Source organism: Protopterus annectens, chromosome 13.part0, assembly GCF_019279795.1.
Source record: "Protopterus annectens isolate FY-2018-M chromosome 13.part0, PAN1.0, whole genome shotgun sequence".
In the NCBI taxonomy this organism is placed as follows: domain Eukaryota; kingdom Metazoa; phylum Chordata; order Ceratodontiformes; family Protopteridae; genus Protopterus; species Protopterus annectens.
In genome coordinates this window covers 1,168,394,429-1,168,407,591 of record NC_056747.1, presented here as the reverse complement: position 1 = coordinate 1,168,407,591, position 13,163 = coordinate 1,168,394,429, and positions in this window count along the sequence as shown.

The window sequence follows — 13,163 nt, the reverse complement described above, 5'->3', positions numbered from 1 at the left end:
GTTGTTATGGTGTCAAGTTGCCAGCCCAAACATCCAGCCTTCACAGAAGGCACACTCACATGTACCTACCTGCATGTCTTTAAACATTCATTCAACTGCAGGGAGGACATGCAGACACCACACAGAAGGCGCTCCAACCGAGAACCGAACCAGGAAAACTCTTGCTGTGAGGTGACAATGCTAACTGCTGCGCCACCACAGCCTGTTCCTACATTTTAATCTATATACATGCTATTGTGAAAAACACAGGCATGTAAATAGGGGAAGATGCCTTTCAGTTTATAAAATATGTAAAATAAAAAACATACCGCTCTCCCTCCACTGACTCTCAAGTCTCTGCATCCGTTCAATGCACATGGCTCTGTCCCAGTTGTGAGCTTCCTCACCTGAGATAAAAAAATAGAATGCATGAATAATGTATTCCTCAGATTTTTTTAACATTTGTTTACCAGGAAAGTCCAACTTGGAATGAAGCCAATTTTCAGTGGAGAAACACTCTAGATGCATGTCTTTGCAACGTGGGAGGAAACCAGAGCACCCAGAAGAAACCCACACAGACACAGGGAGGACGAGCAGACTTCACCCCAGCCAAGAATTGAAGCAGAGAACCTCTTGCTGGGAGGTGACAATACAACCGCTGTACCACTGCACCATCCAAATAACACAGATATACATTTTTTATCTTATTTTGTAGACATTACTTTCTGAAGAACATTAGATTACCTCAATACACAGCAAATATTTTTACATTCAGGTGTTAATATTTTTGAACATGGACTGGAGGACATGAAATTCAAACCTATAACCACATCCTACATCAAAGCTCTAACCTTGTGAGTTCATTGCCTACCTAGACAGTTTAACTGAAAAAGGCATGTTTTGCAGGCAGTGAAAAGAGTTTATGTTATGACAAAATCAGGATGGGAAATGTTCTATTATACCATGACCCCCCCCAAAACGTGCACGCTGATTGGCCAGCGTGCCCGTTGTAAATCGAGTTATACTAATGGAAAAGGGTCCGGTCGCCCGGACTTTTTTCCATTAGTATAACTCGTTTTTTTATAACACTGTCTCGCTATGTTAAATGGGTTTAACATAGCGAGACAGTTTTAAAATAAGCAACGGACATCTCCGTTGCTTATTTTAAAGCTGTCTCGCTATGTTAAACCCATTTAACATAGCGAAACAGTGTTTTAAAAAAAAGCAATGGAGAAAGCAAGATCTCCGTTGCTTTTTTTAGTGTCTTGTTATGTTAAATGAGTTTAACATAGCGAGACAGTTTTAAAATAAGCAACGGAGATGTCCGTTGCTTATTTTAAAACTGTCTCGCTATGTTAAACTCATTTAACATAGCGACACACTAAAAAAGCAACGGAGATCTTGCTTTCTCCGTTGCTTTTGCCAACTCTGATGTACTGTGCAGGCGCCAGTACATCAGAACTGCCGGATGCCAGACATCTGCGGAAGGGCAGCAAACAGGCATTATACTATGCCATTATTTAAGAAAAGTAATAGTTTCTTTTCTTAAATAATGTCATGGTATAATAGCAATAACCCACTTCTGGGTGTGGGTAATGCTAAATTTACCACGGTTGGCTTTGTTTGGTCCCTCGGCGCCTCAGGACCAAACCACGCCAACCGTGGGTAAATTTAGCATTACCCACACCCAGGCGTGGGTTATTGCTATACTAACAATGCTCTCAGGTTAGAATTGCAAAGTATGAACGTGTGCTGCTCATGTTACTAAACAGTTGGAAAATTACATTCATGTTATCATTGTGCTCAGAAACATTAACAATAATGGACAGCACACAGTCCTCAGGCAGTGGGACAGTGCCACGTAACAGTCCTCAGGCAGTGGGACAGTGCCACAGCACACAGTCCTCAGGCAGTGGGACAGTGCCACGTAACATATAGTTTGGTGAACAGAACCATACGTGCTGCTGTACATTATGGACACAATAAGGTATGCATGAGGGCCGTGATATTCCTCATAAATTACACATCACTAGGAAAATACACGCATCTTCTCTTTTCTTCATTTCAACTAGTCTGCCCATCCCAGTCCCTCAAAATTTGAGGATGATGTACTATTGACTTTAATATTTCATGAGAAAACAGATCTTCATAGCATTTTTACAAAGTATACAGTATTCACAAAAAAATTCTCAGACATATAACAGGATTTAACAGGTTGTACTGCCCCCACAGTTAACTGCCTGATGTTAAATGAATGTCACTGATTATGGATATGTTAGTACGAATTCAACGCATAACTGAGTTATTCACAACTATACTCAAAATATGCTTTACTATCAATAAGTGTAATATGATTCTATAAATAAATGCTATGGGTATATTAAAGCAAGATAACAGTTTGTGATATATGTGTGTCTCTCTCTGAGTTTGAGCATACAGCATGCCAAGATGTAGACATTGGGATTATTTCCTTACAATCTGAGATATTTAAAAAAAACTGGTACTGTTCCACAAACCCTGTTATTAGAAAGTGATGCTATGAGAATGGTACATATTATGCCATATTCATAGAAAATCGAAGATTATATCAGTGAGTTATTACCATGCACAACATAAACATTACTATAAATTATTGCAATATGGTCCTCCCAAAAATGTTATGGATGAAGTTAACCAAGGTAAGAAATACAGATAAATGTTTCCCCTATGTGTACTGGAACCCACAACATGCCAAAATTTAGACATGCTAGCTGGTTGCTTTACAGTCCAGCCTAAAAATCAGTACATTATTCTTAAACAAACAGGTGCTGCTCTACAAACCCTGTTATTAGAAACACTGGCCAGTTGCTTTATAGACAAAGCTAACATTCAGGAAGAGTTTCATTTCAGAAAACAGGTACTGCAGGTCTATATTAGAACTCCTGCAGACATTGGATGAATACAGAAAATGCAAATAATTTTTGGACCTTTTATTGTAAATAAATAACAGCTATTAATACATATCTAAAACATTTATTGTAAAGAAATAACAGCTATCAACACATATCTGAAATATATGTGTAAGCAGTCAGATAGGCATCACTTTTTAAAATTAAATAAATGTGCCTGTGTAATTGTTTAGGAGGAATGATGTAATGAAGTTATGCATGTGTTTTTATTCCAACATATAATGGTGCAATGGATGATACTGTGGGACTATAATGGAAAACTATGGAGTGCGCAATCATCCTCAGCCTAGACACTATAGGCGTCTTGTGATGCATCAGGACACTGGTTATGTGAAATTATGTAATTAGATGTTGTAAAACATCTGTAAAGGACATATTTATGGATATTATACACATTATTAAATAAATAAACAACATGGCAATCAAACCCATAGTTAACAGGACAGTATTTACTGAGGCCACTTAATTATTCCCACAAGCTAATTATCACAGTAACTAATACATGGTTATAAAAACATCTATCTGATATAGATGCGACAGAGAAATATCTGTAAAATCCGAAGCAATACTCAGGTATACGTAGAATATTGATACTTACTGTAGGGATCTACTGGCTGCCTCCACACCTCAAAAACCCTCCTTCAAAGCTCCTTCATGACCTCCAATGCAGGTCATCATAGTGATGATACTGTTTAGAGAAATTAAATCTAAATGGATGTAACCAACATGATCAATGCAGTCGGTGTCCTACATGGACAGACTCAAAAAACTCCAACTATTCTCTGTCTCATATTGTCTACTAACAGGCAATCTCTGCTTGACTTACAAAGCCATGTCTGATCCAGCTCACATCTAAAGAAATCCCAATCCCTCCACACCACACACTCCAGAGACCTCAACCTCATTACCATAACTAACAGAACATGCTGGAGGGACAGGTTCATAACCCAGAGACTGCCCATGCTTTGGAACAGACTTCCCATACATGTCAAGCAGAGCACCTCACTGGCCCTGTTTAAGAGAAATCTTGATGAGTGGATGTGAAATAGAAAGTTCACCCCGGGGATTACTCCAGTGGGTCTACTTGATAGAGGCACTGGGAACTAATGTCAGGCGGCACGATAGCAGGGCATTTCTATGGGCTAGGCTTGTAAATGCTCCAGGGGCATTAGCCTAGTACACACCTATGATCCTATGAACCTATGAACAACCAGTCCTGTGAAACCTGTAGAAGATGCTGCTTGGATGTGATCCTTTGTGCAGTCAATAGAGTGATATGTTATGAGAGACTGAGAAGTGCCACCAGTGGTGGACCTCTACTGACCCTCTTGATGACATTATAGTATTTCTGGCCTCACTACATACAGTAAGAGAGGATCGACACATCCCTGGTGGTGGGACTGAAGCTGGAGTTCCAAGATGAACATGTATGTTTTTATTTCCATTACAGGGCTGTGCACTGAGACAAGTACTGCATATTGTTGTAGCACGCATATTCATGTATTGATGTTTTTGATTTACATCAGCAGAGTTGAGCCGTGAACACACTTCCACATATGGGGAGGATGATGAACTAAGTATAATTACATGCATTGATACACCTGAGGTATGGACAGAGCAGGCCAAACAACATATGTGATGCTGTTTGCATTAATACTCACATGTCTGTCTACTTCAGGACTAAACCAAGAAAGGAGGAGGGGTATCCATATTCATCAAGGACACCCACACCTCAAGATTGGTGGCATCGCATGATGCATCGGAAACCATCCAGGTGCAATTAACCATAGGCAAGACTGCTCTGCAATTTGTAGCATGTTACAGGCCACCCTCGCAAACTCAGGAACCTCATATGGCCTTCCTGAAAACACTGGAGGGGATAAATGTATCTCCGAACACCATCATACTAGGTGACTTCAACTACCCTAATATAGACTGGGAACACTACTCAAGCCCAAACACTCTAGCCCAAAAGTTCCTGGAATTCATAAACTCAAATGCCATGGAACAACTAGTCACCATCCCCACAAGAGGAGAAAACATACTTGATCTCATCATCACGAACATGGGAGCACAATGTTCAACGCCGGAAGTATACCCCTCACTGGTGAGATCTGATCACAAACTAATCTCGCTGGAGGTCCTCATCCCGCCCCCACCCGAAATGAAAAAGACCACAGTAAAGAACTTCTCGAAAGCCGACTTCACACTTCTAAAGACTAGTGTGGTCTCCTTTAAGGCCCCTGAGCCGGTGGCTAACATTACTCAAACCGCTGAATCACTTACAAATGCCTTCTACCAGCACCTGCAGGGCTGCATGGATCAGGCAATCCCAAGCAAAACAAAGACTCTTTGTATTAAAGGCAAGCGTCCAGTCTGGTGGACCCCAGCCATAAACAAACTCTACAACAAAAGGAGAAAGCTACTACAAGATAGAGCAAAATCCTTAAAAGGTAAGACACCGCTGATCACTATAAGTAAAAAGCTAAGAGCTCTCATAAAATCATCCAAAGCTAATTTTGAGAAAAAAATAGCTAAGGACTCTAAAGACAACCATAAGGCATTCTTTAGCTATGTCAGAAACCTAGGAGGAAACTCCCAGATATGCTCAGAATTAGTTCAAAATGACGTGAAGATTACTGATCCTACAGACATTGCCAACATACTGGCTGACAGGTTCAGTGCAAACTTCTCCCCCCCTAAAGGAGAGATATCTATACCAAATGATTGTAGCCCCCCAAACATCTCTAACGCCCAGGTGAGAACTGCTCTCTCCAAGGCAAAGAACACAGCATCCATGGGACCTGATGGTGTCTCCGGCTGTGTGCTCCATGAACTCAACGAGGAATTAAACCCACAGTTAGGACAGCTGTTTAATCTTAGTCTCACCTCCGGATACGTACCCAGGAGTGGCGCAGCGACTGTGGTCCCACTCCACAAAGGCGGTGCCTCCACCGACCCTGGAAATTACCGTCCCATTAGCTTGACAAGCCTTATCTGCAAAGCCATGGAGAGGATCATAATGGATCTCATAAATAAAGACATAGGGAACTTGCAGACTTTGGATCCAACCCAGTTTGGCTTTGTCAAAGGCAGATCATGCCTTTTAAACTTGGTTGACTTTTTTGAAACAGTCACCAAGGCCATTGACGAGGGAAAGGCAGTCCATACAGCCTACCTAGACCTGGCGAAGGCTTTTGATACAATACCTCACTCGGGTATCATTGAAAAACTCATCAACTTAAATGTAAACCCATACATTACAAGATGGGTTGCAAACTGGCTGAGTGACAGAACCCACAGGGTCAGAGTTGCTGGCGCCATGTCAGACTCAAAGCCTGTCACAATTGGTGTTCCACAGGGCTCAGTCCTGGGCCCACTCTTGTTTGGCATCTACTTTTCTGAAGTACAAGCAAACACAGGAGGGTTATGGCTGACAAAGTTTGCAGATGACTGCAAACTGGGCGCCGTAGTTGAAAACACATCCGACACAGATATCCTTCAGAAGGGTCTCACAGAAATGGATAACTGGTGCCAGAGCCATGGCCTAAAGTTAAATGCCAAGAAATGCATAGTCATACCCTTCGGGAAAAATAAGGTTACCCCTAGCTACCATATAGGTGGCAATCCCCTGAACACAGAAGAAGTTATTAGGGACCTGGGAACCCAGGTTGACAGTAGCCTTTCATTCGACACTCATATTGCTACAGTAGTTAGGAAGACCTTCTACATTGCCCACCTTATCATGAAGGGATTCACATCTAGATCAAGGGAAGTCATAGTCTCCCTATACTCATCACTCATCAGACCAATGATCGAGTACAATGCCCCATTCGAATGTATCTGACCCGACACTTGCAGCAGCTGGAGAGGCCACAAAAGTTCCTCACCAAAAGGATAAAGGGTCTCAAAATCTGTCTTATGCTGCCCGACTGAAAGAACTCCAGTTATATTCAGTTGCTTACCGCTTGCTCAGAGGTGACCTATGCCTGACATACAAGGCCATGTCAAACCCAGATTTGATGAACATGCTTCATCTCAAAAATCTAGATCCCTCAGAGCCACAAGGGCGGAGATTTAAACCTCGACACTGTTATTAATAGGACGTGCTGGAGGGATAGATTCATCACCCAAAGACTCCCTATGCTGTGGAACAAAATCCCGGTTTATGTGAGGCAGAGCACCTCGCTGGCCTTGTTCAAGAGGAATCTTGACCAATGGATGGGAGATCGCAGATACACCCCAGGGGTTACCTCAGTGTCACTGCTCGACAGAGGCACAGCAAAATAATGGGCATAGTTTCTCCAAACTAAAGGGGTGGCGTAAGCCACAAAACTATGGGCTAGGCTTATAAATGCCCTCGGGCAGATAGCCTAGTATGAACCTATGAACCTATGAACCTATAAACCAGGGATCGGCAGGTGAGTGTCTCTATACTGTTATTGTGAACACTGCCTTGTTAGTGCCTCAGCTTCTTTCATGGCACTGCTGTTTACTGCTATGTTGTTGTTTCATTACCATTGCTCACTACTGTACAAATAACTAAAATCTAAAGTGTAAGGGCACCTCTGACCACTGATCATATACCACCTAAACTGCTACCTTCTGTATACACTATAACTTCAACTGGTTCTTCTTATATATATCTTAATCAGTACCTTTCATCACCTGGTTTCTCTCTTACACCTTCTCCATCTCTGTAGTGTACATTGTTTTTTTACCAGATCATACTGTGCTCAAACTGTAACTGGTTGTCATATCTGTATCTCGTACATGGCATCACTGTAGTAGACACTGTATGTCATTGTTGTAATATTACTGTAAATGTATATTGAATTTCTGGTTGTATCTACTTTATATTATTGTACTTGTAAGTTATTTGTGGAGCTTTTCTCCCCAGGCCTCCACTGAAAAAGGACCTGTGTTTAGTAAACTTTCCCAGTTAACAAATGTAAAATAAAAATACATGACTGTGCTGTCTTTCTTTTTACTTTCCTACTGCAGGATCCACAGTACAACTCACAAGCTCTGCACAGCAGGAGTCTGTCAGTGGTCTGCTATTACGTATGTTTGATACCTGTCCTTACTGTTAATCCTGTAGTTGACCTCCATTAATACATTGTCCTTCTTACCATTCCTAGGTCAGTCTGCATCAAGGTCCTGACGTGCACATATGAGTGATGCGTGCATGTCGCACATTCTGTTTGTTTTAACTGTGTTCATCTGGTTAATGGTGTTTATGATGTGATCAGTAATGCTGTTTTGTTCCTTGCACTACTTGAAGTTCATCGCTGTTCATCACCATGCTCTTCCCATGAGTTTTTGCCAGGTGTGTTTTTATTTTTTAATGCATCACATATCTTATGTGGGTTGGCCATGTAAACAGATTATGTACTTATTTTATGTAGATTCTGTGAAATGTACCTACATTAGACTGCAGGTGAAGTCATTATTATTTGTAACATTGCCATTAAATATATATGCCATAAGTCTTTGATAGTAGCAGTCCCTCAGGTATTTTACCTTGCTGGAATGCAGCCCTCAGTCCACTTTCATTCCAAATGGCAGCATCATGGATACTTCCAGGGTGTGTTGCCATAATGTTTGTTATACTGCCATCTGCTGTACTCGCAACTTGGCAGTTGATGGATAGCCATACCTTTCTGTTTATGTATTGGTCTACTTTTGGATGTACTAGTGTATTGACAGGTATGTTTGTGCAATCTATTGCACCAAGTACATGTGGGAGGTTTCCTGTCTTATTTGAACTGGTGCATTACAGTTCTCCTCTCCATCGCGGTGGATGTAAAGTGTATGTAGTCAATGTCATCCACCTTGCTGAATATTGCTTCCAGGAAATTTGTGAATATATGACTGGCAGCTGTTTGTAAGACTCCCACAGAATCCCCATACGTTTCTAGAATGTCCCAGATGTAAGTACACCCAGGCTGAGACACACTTTGGTTTCAAGAGGGATGGGGTTGCCTCGCAGGGTCTGCACAGACATGTGTGGGGCACATGCTGCAGGCAGGCTGCACCAGCTGTCTATCTAGATGGTATATGTTGATTATTTGCTGGTCTGACAACTGGTTTACTTGCAGCCCTGCTCTGACTCTAGCTGGTTGCCTTCTAGAATGCACAGCCACAGCCTTATTTATGGCTTGCATCATTGATTGCAGCCTGTTGCAGTACATTACCAGCAGGTTGCATTTTTATATATTTTTTGATGTTTTGCTATGGCTTTCTCCATAATCAGTAGTATTTGCTTGAATTCCTTGGCGTCTGGAAAGAATGCACTGAGGATTTTAGAAACAGAGTTGCTGTGGCTGTTTGTCACTTTTGAGTTGCGTTGTGTGCACACAATGTGTTTTGGAACCAGACAGTCATGCTCAGAATACCTAATTATCCTACACTGATCTACTTTCAGCATGACTCCTGAAATCGTGTCTACATCAGGTGCACTTAAGTCTTCCTTCAACATGATGCACTGTCCACAAATAGCTTCCGCAAGCTTTACGAATATGTCCCACAGTTTACTGAAAATTTTGATAGCACAATATAGACACAAATCCCTTAGAATATAAGAAGATGGTGATTTGTAACAAGGGAGTAAGCCATTCTTGTCTGGGGTCACAGAAAAATGGATTCCTGAAAAAGATGGGTAGGGTAACAACAAGTACTCAAGCTCTCTCAACTTATGGTTAACACTCACTCTGTTATAATGCACTTCATTTTTTTAAGTTTTCATTTCAGTTCATGAAGGAAAATAATCCACTCTCCCAAATAAAAATACCCAGTTAACAAGCGACAAATAAATATACAAGTAAAAGCACTAAAAAAGCTGTACAAGAAATATGACTAGTGTAGGGGCTAAAGCAAAATTTAAGTACACCTACAGAAATAACTTTAATTTTCAAACAATGCACTTAGAACCAAATAGAATTTCCCTCTCGGAAAGCAATGTAGCCTCACTTAGTTAAACATAAGGGGCAATATGCAATAAGAGTTTAAGTTTACACTGTTATTTATTGTGCACCTTTAATTATGCCCTTTGCTTGCAGTTTCTGGATGCGCTAATTTGATGCTGGACTTTGTTGCACTACTGGGGTTGCTTGTTCATACATTCCCTTCCCAAAAGTTCATCTCCGGAGAACTCAGTGTAATATAATTTAATTTAATTACAACCGTCATTCATGCCATCCTGTTATTTTTTTTTTTTATGGAGTCATTTGCATGAAAATATTTCAACTAACATTCAAGTAGCCTTCACCTGAGACCTATTTTGTCATTAATTTAAATGAAAGATTAAATTCTGGATTCGTATTTCTGTTACACAAGGAAATACTGGTGCTCCTCACTCCCCTGGAGTCTTATTTTCACCAAGCCAAGAAAAATAAGTAAAGCATAAATGACTGGTGTTGCCTGCACAAAGAGTATCCTATTAAGTCCTTAAATTGTCTTTGTTTCTCTGTTAGAATACACTCAATGTCTAGATACTGACTTCAGAATACGGTGTAATTTGTCCTTTCAGTCTTAGAAATAACTGTCTGTCACAGAGTGTAAATGTCAGACATTTATTTAGCCTGCTATTTGCTGTTGGAGTATGACTATTCATTTGACTTCAGTCAAACAAAAGCAAGAACATTCCATATTGCAGAGCTGTAAAAGCTTTTACAATATTTTTCTTTCTTTCTTTCTTTCACTTCTTTCTTTCTTTCCTTTTGTTTCTTTCATTCCTGCACAATTTGCTGTGTGCACATTGCCTTTCAATTGCTTTTGAGCCTTTAAATGGCTGTTAAATCTGACCTCTGACCTCTTTCCAAGATGTAGTGAATACCAGAAATAAATAGAATTGGAATTGTTGTGTTTGTCTGCATTTAATTAAATAGCAAGAGTATTAATTATTGCTGATCTACGGGTTTGGGGTCATGTATCTCAAACAGTCAGCAGAAAAGTCCCAGAAGAAGACCAACAACGGTAATTCATATAATAATATTATGTAACAGTTTTAACCAAAAAGTGTTCTCAGAGTGCAGAAATAAACACAGTCCTCATGTACGTACCTAAACAAAATAATTTTTCTATATACACTTTTTGTGATGCTAGTTCATTTTCTACTTGACATAAGAGCATAACTAATAAAGGTTAATATTATTTTTATTGTTGGCACTATACACATTTATAACGAAGTCTAGCTGAACATTTGTCATATGTTGCACATGACAGAAATGGAAAGGAAGTGGGTAGGGAGGGCATAGCAACCTGTGTATTCAAAATCATCTCTTTATGCTGATACCACAAATAATAGAGCTCTAAGTCTGATGAAAAGCTGTTACTCTAGTAAAATTATGTTATTCCTACTGTACTTGATTGTGTTGTGCAGTTTCCTTGGTAACACTGCAGGTGAGAAACCAATGAGAACAGCTAGAACTGGACAAGAAAACCCTGAGAAACTCAAAATATGAAAGAAAGGCATCGTATTCAGTTTTATCTTTTTTTAAGAATTGAATATAAAATTTATGAAAACTTTGCCAATTTTACAAAATGTCACAACTTGTGCACTGATTTCATTCTTTCTTTTAGAATATACTTCCTAAATCTTGTGCTCTGACTTCACTCTTTCTTTTAGCTTCATAGGTTCATAGGTGGGTACTAGGGTATCTGCCCGAAGGCATTTATAAGCCTAGCCAGAATGTGTTGGCTTTCGCCGCCCCCTTAGATTAGTTCCCTGTGCCTCTGTCCAGCAGAGCCACTGAAGTGATCCCCGAGGTAAACTTTCTGTTTCCCATCCACTCGTCAAGGTTTCTTTTGAATATTTTTTTTTTCACACTAGACATACCATATGTCTCCCTCATAAAAGAACCACAGATATACATATTTTTTTTTGTTGAAATGTATTTTTTGAACAAAAATAAACTCTTGTACGTTTTAAGAATGACATCACCTAAGTGATTCTCGACTGTGACTATTAACACTGACCACAGAGCCTGCAGCTGTAATAATGGAGTATAGTCTCTAAAATTACTTATGAGTCAACAAAAGGAAAACCACTTCTGCTGAGTCATATTTTCCAAATCTGTTTTTAGATTTCATGGCAATAAAAGTATAAACTGTGTTAAATATTGGATAACACAGAATTTAATTAGTGAAGCACTGTTACTTGCATCAGCTTTCACTGCAATAATATGACCTTTATTGGCTATGGCCATCACAGTTGGGTAACACCACCCTTCATTCTTCGGCTGGAAATGGCTTGATTTGCCAAATTAGGCTACAGCTTCAGGTCTTGTTTCATGTCTTAACAGCTTCTGTTTCTAAATGGATGATTAAAGGAAAAGCATACATCAAAACAGTCTGCCATGTTGTAAGCATGACTCACCCTCATAGCTGTGCCTTGGAGTTGCAACCCCTAGGAGTGTGTTAAAACCCAATGATTTGTTTCTGTTAATAAAGATGGTCTACAAGTAAAGCATTTTGTTTCAAAAGCCTAGGCTGTCTAATGAATGGGCAGAGTCTATTTCTTTATTTCGAAAACTCTAATTTAGTAGTTATTTCTCACCTCACCATTTAGGTTACATGGAAATATTGAGGCACTTCATGTAGGCACTGTGCTGTACCATACTTACAAATTATACCTTTTTACACTTCAGAGATATCACTTTTACAGTTCCATTTTCATATGTACAAATACTCTACATTCTGTCCCAAGTACGTTTACTTCTGTAATTATTTCATGCACTAATATTTCTAACAATACCTACAATATACCACACTGTGTGTTTTCCTCTTATTATCTCCTAACTTGCTCCAGACACCCAGTAATTATCTTGTTTCCTTATTTTGTTATAATCAAGTAAATTGATACATCTAATCTAAATGCAAATATGTACTATACCACAAAGCAATCGTATATGTTTATTGCCTCAGCAAAGTGTAAGCACATAATAGTAAGCAAAGATATTCCATTTTTTCTTTATTCCTTTGCATACACTGTACTGATGGCTTTGTAAAAAGCATGTTTCCTGTATTCAACATGGCTGTTATGTATGCCTGTAAGCTATTATACAGTCTTTAAAATGAACTTGGAAAATGCACATACAAACATACATGCATGCAAATATATCTATATAGGGCAACCATATTAAAATTCAGTTTATGACGGGACATCCATTGACCGTCTACATATTTTGACCAGCTGTGCGAGATCGACAGCCCTATGGATAGGGGGATATGCTC